The sequence below is a fragment of the Chinchilla lanigera genome, unplaced genomic scaffold (assembly GCF_000276665.1).
Source record: "Chinchilla lanigera isolate Chin_1 unplaced genomic scaffold, ChiLan1.0 scaffold00114, whole genome shotgun sequence".
NCBI lineage: Eukaryota > Metazoa > Chordata > Mammalia > Rodentia > Chinchillidae > Chinchilla > Chinchilla lanigera.
Genome location: NW_004955515.1, coordinates 1,987,914 through 1,995,014, shown reverse-complemented (window position 1 = coordinate 1,995,014; position 7,101 = coordinate 1,987,914).

The following is a 7,101-nucleotide window of genomic DNA, read 5'->3' as shown; positions in this document are numbered from 1 at the left end:
TGCAGGCTGAGCACCCTGCCCAGTGTGCCACAGTGGCTTAGCAATGGCGACAAGGAGGCAAGGGCACAGGCATTTGTGGAGGGCTTCATCCTTCCTCTAGGGAACCTGCCCTGGTGTGGGACATCTACAATTTCTCAGTGCCAACTCTCCACTGGGAAAGCCGATGTAGGACTAGCTGAGGTCAGGCAATCTGCCCACTTATGTCCAAGTGCCCACCTGGATAGTGGAAGGCTCAGTCTCTGTCTCAGAGCCCCCATCAGGTGGAACTCCAGCATCCCCTGAAAGGATAGGTAGTTGGAAAATTAATAGTATGGGAAAGACAGCAGCCTGAGCGAGGGAATGAAAAGACTCTGAACTGTGAAGATGGGAATCACAGCCCTTGATGATCGCAGCCATCCATGGCAAGTGTATCCTAGGGAAGCTGGCAAAGCAGGCATGAGGCCCAAGTGACCTGTATCCCCATGACAACCACCTGCCATGCTGTGGCTGTGCAGGTCGCACTGGGGACAACCAGCTGAGGTCCAGCTGTCAGGGCCCTAATGCTTGTCAGAGCTGCTGTCTACCAGTGATGAAACCATCAAGTTCTGGAAGATCCAGGCTACAACCTAAAGGATGAGGAGGGAAAGTTGAAGGACCTGTCCAAGGCAACATCGCTGCAGGTACTGGTGCGGAAGCCCACTGACCTGATGGTGGAGTGAGCCCAAGGGGAGTCTTTGCCAATGGCTACATCTGCGACATCAACACCATTAAGAGTACATCAAGGAGTGGAATTTGCTTTCTAAAGTGCAGTGGGTGTACCACTTTTTAGACTCAGCAGAGTCCCACAAATCCACATTCTCACTGATAGCTTTGAAATGGTTTCCAATTGATGGGTATGAAATGGAATTTTATTTTTATTTTGATTTTTATGTCCCAGATTTTTTAATTGACATAAAACACACACACACACACACACACACACACACACACACACACACACACCACATGCATATATATGTGGGGTCTATGTGCTGTTTCCATACATATATACATTGTAGAGTGTTTCAATCAAGCTAAGCTATCTCCTCAAACAATTATCATTTTTATGTGGTGAAAATGTTCAAAATCCTTTCTTATAGTAAATTATCATCATCTCCAGTCATCTCAATGGTAGGAGAACACCAGAACTTCTGGCTTCTATTGACTAACTTAGTACCCAGTGACTAACATCTACCTATCTTTTTTACTACCCGCTCCAGCCTCTGGTAACCATCATTCTAATCTCCATGTGTATGAGGTCAACTTTTTAGATTTCAAGGTGAGTGAGGTTACCTGCTGTTTACCTTTCTGTGCTGATTTATTTCACTTTACATAGTGTCTTCCACTTCTACTTATGTTGTTTCAAGTGACAAGATTTCATTTTTCTTCATGCATATCCCCTATTTTTAATGAGATTTAACAATATGTTGGCCTTTGTTAATTCTTCTATACTCTTCTAATCATGAAAATCTAACACGCAAATGTGATTAAAATATATGGGGAATGTTTAAATTTTTTTAAAAAGTATTACAGTAAAAGACACATTGCCATTAGTACTCCTCAAAATACTGTCCTTCATTCTGAATATACTTATTATATTGTTCTTGCTGCTTTCTAAAGCAGTTCTGGATGTATTCCTTTGTGAGTGTCTTTAAAGGCATGATTAAAAGTACAGTGAATGCTGCTGATGATTGCCATTGCCATAGGTGCAGGCTCATAAAAGCATTATGGCATGTCAACACCCACCTTATTCACCAGATCTCTGGCACTGTGCACCTTCAGGCTCTCCACCCAAATCAAAGTGACATTTTGAATGGATTCTGGACAGTGAGGCAGCCAGAACAGCATAACTAAAGACACTGATTTAAGAAGATTTCCAGAACTAACTGCTTGAGGAAGTGGCAAGAATGATGGGTTAAGAGTGCTTCAAATGAGGGGGAGTATTTTGGTGGTAACTATTGGTAATATATCTTTTACTGTAACACAATTTTTAAAATTTAAGTATTCACTATATATTGTGATCATACCATGTAAAACGACTTGTAGTCTTTTTCTTGATTTTTACAGTGCAGTGTAATCTTTCTTAGCAATTAACTTGTAGTTAAGTACTCATTGTAGATAATAAACATTTTTGTATGTGTCAAAGGAATGATCACCCATTTTTCAAAGGTTTTACATTTTAATAGGTAACACATTTATCTAATCTGAAGATCATAAATTGTAAAACCATACACTTAAAATTCTACTTTCTACTTTTTAAAAAAGTATTACAGTAAAAGACACATTGCCTTTTACTAGACAAGATTCATCCAAAACAAGCACAAAAAGAGAAAATCAGTAATCACCATGTTTTTATGTCTTTCCAAACACTTTAATGCATATTATAAGACGTGTAGCTATATTTTTATTGCTCTTATTTTTCCAATTTTAAACATATTATGTTTCTCCATTTTACTCTTTTTTTTTCACTTAGCCACGTGGCTTGAAGTGTTATGTATTTTACTACAGAGGAGTTTAACAGACTTCTCATAACCATGTATGGAGGTTATCCCACATTTTTTATGTATATCCTAAGTTAGCTTTTGGATGGATGACCAGGTCTTTTAGAGTTTCTGCCACTGCAAAAACGTTTAGTACATAACCATGCACAAAAATTGAGAGCTAAAATCCCAGAAATAAAAATGCACTGAGGTTGTTATAAATATTGCAATATTCACTTTATAAAGGTACTTGGCTGTATCAACATATTTTCCCATCAATAGTGAAAGTTGGGACAGTGATTACTGATGTTGCATTTTGCATTTGTCTTGAACGGATCTTATCTGTCTGGACAGTAGCCAGAGGTAGACTTAACAGTGTGACTTTGTTATTTTTGATTTTTGAATCAAGTGACTGTCTGCCGTATTTAAAACATAAAATTTAAAAATAAAACAACAAAAAAAGCCCTAGGTGGTATGTTAGTCTTCCCAACTTAGTGAGATGCTTTTGCCAGTCTACTAGGTATCATTTTAATTTGCATTATTTTTTAATGATACTATATTTTTGAAGAATTTAAGGTCTTGATATGCTGTAATAGAAAATTGAAATATTTCTTCCTTTTATGGATTGGTGATTTTTGAGTTTTGTTTAAGAAGCTTTCTTATCCCCAGTGCATCAAAAATAATTCTATCATCATCTAATTGTTTATGATTTCAGCCTTTATAATTCCTTACAATTGTTCTATAACTTTGCCTTTCTTCTTAATTGCCATTGAATTTCCTCCCCATGAAATAAGTTTATTTTCTCTGGATATGTTTCTTTCAGTGCTGGCATCAAATAGTATAATTAATTAACCACCAGTAAGTGGTTTTTCTTGGTTAACAAATGGAAACTTATTTTGAAGGAATGCACATGTGTGTGTGTGTGTTTTATGAGGCAAGTCTGGTGTAATGAAGTATTGCATTTCATATTTCTTCACTTTTCTGGCAGTGGTTAAGAATGTGGTGGTGAGAGCTTAGCCTGGTAATATTAATGTACATTATTAATGGATGTTATATTGGTGTAGGTTGTATTGGTGTATGTTGTTATTGGTGTATGTTACTTTGGTATGTGTCATATTGGTGTATGTTGTATTAGTGTATGTTATATTGGTGTATGTTATGTTGGTGTATGTTGTATTGGGGTATGTTATATTGGAGTATGTTGTATTGGTGTATGTCATACTGGTGTATGTCTTATTGGTGTGTGCTGTATTAGTGTATGTTATATTGGTGTATATTAGATCCTGTGGCCCAACTATAGTGTCATTGTATCAGGAAGAGATGATTTGGAGGCTAATCACACAATACACTCCAATGTATCTTGAAAACTTGACTTTCAGAGGTTCCTCTCTTATTGACATGGTGAAGATGAGCCGTGAACACGATGCTGACTTCTGGCAGTGCCAGTGGCTCTGAGAAGAGCTGTTCCATCATGAAGACATTGCATCTGCAGGGCACAGCAGTGTAAAGCCAGGAGAGGGCATGTACCTCTGCCTCAGCCGTGCTTTCTCAACTCTGCATATAGCAGGCATAGCACCTGTGGGTGGGATGCATGTGAATAACTATGACTGCGCATCAATAAAGCTTTACTTACAGGCACCAAACTTTGCATTGTACTTACTTTTCATGTCATGAAATGATATTCTCAATTAATTTATAAGAAGTCATTTGAAAGCCTGTACTTAGACTGCCAGATAGTTTTAATTATTCAAAGGTTTTGCCCAGAGTAAATATTAATAACCCTAATAGCAGCATGATTGCTGTTTTATTCTTACTATGAAATGTCACACATCCATCTAAAGTAAATCTTATGCATTTGCTATTCTCTACGGTTGAGTGGATAAGCAGCAATGAATTCTTGTTGTGATTATTTTGAGTAAATAAGTGATAAAAGAGCACATGTCTTGGCTGCTATGTGGGGAAATATGCTCCACAATCTACTTTCAGAATGGCTAAAAGGTCGATGAGGGTAAGTAATTCCAAGTAAGGCAGGCTTAAAGCTGAAATTCAAATGCTAGACATGCAGGGCATTGCTTAGGGACATCACCAGTATTTTTTTTTGTTGTTTTTTTTTTGTTTTTTTTTTTCTCCGGTACCGGGAACCGAACTCGCGACCTTGCGCTATAGCCAAGCAGGCGCTTTTGCCACTGAGCTAAATCCCCAGCCCCACCACCAGTATTTTGAAAGAGATACATTTGAGGAGTGGTCTCCAGGTCCAGGTGTTCCTCTAACATTTTTACAGACTCCCTTTTCAGGCAAAAGTTCACCAGCCCCTCCTCTTGTCTAGTTGTGTGAGAGGAGCACGGTGGACACCAGTGCCTGCAGGTGTGGAGGCCGCAAACAGCTGCTCCCACACTTGTGGAGGTGCTCGAGGGAGCAGGCTCTGTACTTCTGAAGTGTCTTCCTGTCCCCAGTGTCTGGGCTTGGCCTCTCATGTGATTGGGCAATGGGCCTGTCTTACAAAGGATTTGCACTGCTGGGGCTGTCTGTGGCCAAGGAAAGATGTTTTGAGGCAGCCTGGATGAGCTCCCCCTCATATATTAGGTCACAGTGTCTCTTCTGAGTGTGCCATTTACTAATGTTGAGCTTGTTTTGTCCTGATTTTTCTCCCCTTTTAATCTTTTCAATCATCTGTGACTTATGAGTAATTACATACGTGAATGGTTTGATCTGTTTTTCCTTGAATGTGTCCAAGTGTGGTCTTGCTGTCTGTACATTGTTTGGTGTCTGAGCACTCCCCTGAGCCTCTTGCTAGTGAGAATTCTCATTTTGATACCAGTAAGCCAGATCATGAAGAAAGCATTTCTTAAGTTTATATTGATTTCTGGCATGCCTTCTTCTTGGCCTAATGCTTTGCCTGCAAGCACTCCACTATGCAGCAGCTAGGCTGCAGTAGGCCAGCCCTGCGCCACACAGCTGAGCTCAGCTCCTGGGCTGTGGGACTGTTCTCTCTGTGTCAGTCACTCTGTGCCCTCCCCACCGAGGCTGCAGGCTCCTATCCCTGGCACCCTTGAGCAAGGTGGGAGGGTGCTCACTAGAAAGCAAAGCTTTCTGTGGTCTGTGCTGTGCAGAGAGACAGTTCATTTTCAACTGAATTAACAGCAGGGATTTCCATTTCATAACAAGCTATCATGACAGGACCATCTCTTGTCTCAGAACAGGAAGGAGACCAAGGCTGATCCTGAGATTCAGACCCACATTCTTCAAAATGAGAGGATTTCACAGTGCTGCTAGTGATGGAGTCCATTCTGAGATATTGTCAGGAAACAATAAACTGACTTTTTTGATCAGCACACACACACTCCCATGTTATAAAAGGGGTGGCTGTTGACACACGCGGAAACATGCCAATGTTCAGGCAACCTTCATTTTAAGTATATTGAGAAAATTAAATGGAGAGGGGACTTGAGTTATTTTCACCTCACTGTGTGTATGCATGTGTGTGCACATGTGCACGTGTGTGTTGTGTGTGGTTCAGAGGAATGGTACCATAATATGCAATATACATTATGGATGGATTAAATAATATACAATAATTTTCTACTTTGGCCTTCACAAAATCTCACCATTAGTTCCTAAATTTATACCTAGATACAAGAATAAAATTCCCAGTATTTACTATTGTTCAAGCCCCTTCGGGAATACATGAGGAAATGAAGTGTTTTCTGATAGATGTGGTTTGCAACAAAGCTAAGGTGGGAGCCAGGTTCCCTGTGTTCTTCAATTCTTCCCATCCCAGGGGCCGATGTCACTGACTGTGTCTCCTCTTTACACCCATGGACACACACATACACACACACACAGTCATGTATACGTTCAATCTCTTTTTAGGAAAAGGGAACAAGAATCATGCGAAATCCTAGAATCACTATTGGACTATTTTTTTTGTGGTTTTTTTCTTGTTTGTTTGTTTGTAGTATCTGGACTAAAAATCAGGACCTTGCACTTCACAGGCAGATGCTGTGCTGCTGAGCTATATCCCTGGCATCACTGGACGTCTTTCCAGGTCTAAAGCCATCCTTTGCCTGCCCCCAGCTCTGACTGCTCCACAACCCCATTTTCTTCTGCAAGGTCATTTCTCCATAAAATTTATGACACTAAAACTGACATTCAAGCTTAACAAACAATTCAGTCAGCCATAATGAAGTAAGAGGGGAGAAGTCCTCTTGCAGTTTTATTTTTGCTATTTCTGGGTGAGGGTGTCTCTTAATATTCTGCTTTGCACTGTATGAAAGATTGCTTCTTTGCAAACGCAGAGCTTGAAGCAGAGGAAAATGAAAATGAAAATACAAACCAAGCCCAAACTGGAGACCACAACAGAAGTATCAAAGAGTCCAGAACTAGCCCCTTCTAACTCCTAATTGTATCATATTAACAAATGACTCCAGTTTGATTCTTTTCCTGCCAGCAAAATCTCTACCCATTGCTTGGCCTATTGGAACTTGCTGTGGTAGAGATTGTGAGTTTAGCTCTGAATATATGTATTGCTCTTGCGCTGACACAACTTCCAAACTCTCTCAGCAAGCAGGGGTAGAGAAAGAGCATTTACTGTGCTCAGCCCCGT